Source organism: Fukomys damarensis, unplaced genomic scaffold, assembly GCF_012274545.1.
Source record: "Fukomys damarensis isolate Sample0158 unplaced genomic scaffold, DMR_v1.0_HiC HiC_scaffold_31, whole genome shotgun sequence".
Lineage (NCBI taxonomy): Eukaryota > Metazoa > Chordata > Mammalia > Rodentia > Bathyergidae > Fukomys > Fukomys damarensis.
The window spans coordinates 15468837-15469289 of NW_022900943.1; the positions used below are offsets into that span (position 1 = coordinate 15468837).

Genomic DNA, 453 nt, shown 5'->3' on the forward strand with positions numbered 1-453 from the left:
GGCTGTGAGGTCCGGGGCCACCCCGAGGCACCACCCCCCACCCCGGGGCACAGGGCTCGGTGTGCACCCAGAGGCCGGAGGGCGCCGAGGGCTGGCGAGCCGGACCGGTTATTTGTGGAAGTGCATCGCGACACCTTTGCAGATGGCATGGCCATGTTTTGTAACGCAAACAGGAGAGGAGGAAAGGCGGAAGGATGGAAGGGGAGAGCTGAGGAAAGGGTAAACCCCGTTGGGATGAGAATAAGGCAAACTCAAAAGCAGGAGAGAGAAGGAAGGGGTGCGTGTCATCGTCGGGAGGAGGCTCCTACTCGGTCTCCCCGCCTCCCGCCCTCACTAACCCCCATTCCTTCCCCACCGCAGCCCTTCCTCTTCCCCTTCCCCTTCCCCGGCGAACCGCACCGCCGCGGCCAGGGTGCGCTCGGGTCCTGTTTGTGACAGTGAGGCAGAGAGGAT

At 64.0% G+C, this 453-nt stretch overlaps 1 protein-coding gene across 4 annotated transcripts in view; it reads right to left on the reverse strand.

Moving 5' to 3' along the window:
* Smarca2 (SWI/SNF related, matrix associated, actin dependent regulator of chromatin, subfamily a, member 2) overlaps window positions 1-453 on the reverse strand; it is a 173719-nt gene that overhangs the window by 171982 nt on the left and 1284 nt on the right. Inside the window, exon 1 of one of the 4 annotated variants that reach the window (XM_010640125.3) lies at window positions 400-420. The exons of the other annotated variants lie outside the window; for them this stretch is intronic. The gene's annotated coding sequence lies outside the window, so the exon portion shown is untranslated. Of the gene's footprint in view, window positions 1-399; window positions 421-453 lie in introns of those variants that run through there. 4 annotated transcript variants of the gene reach the window in all.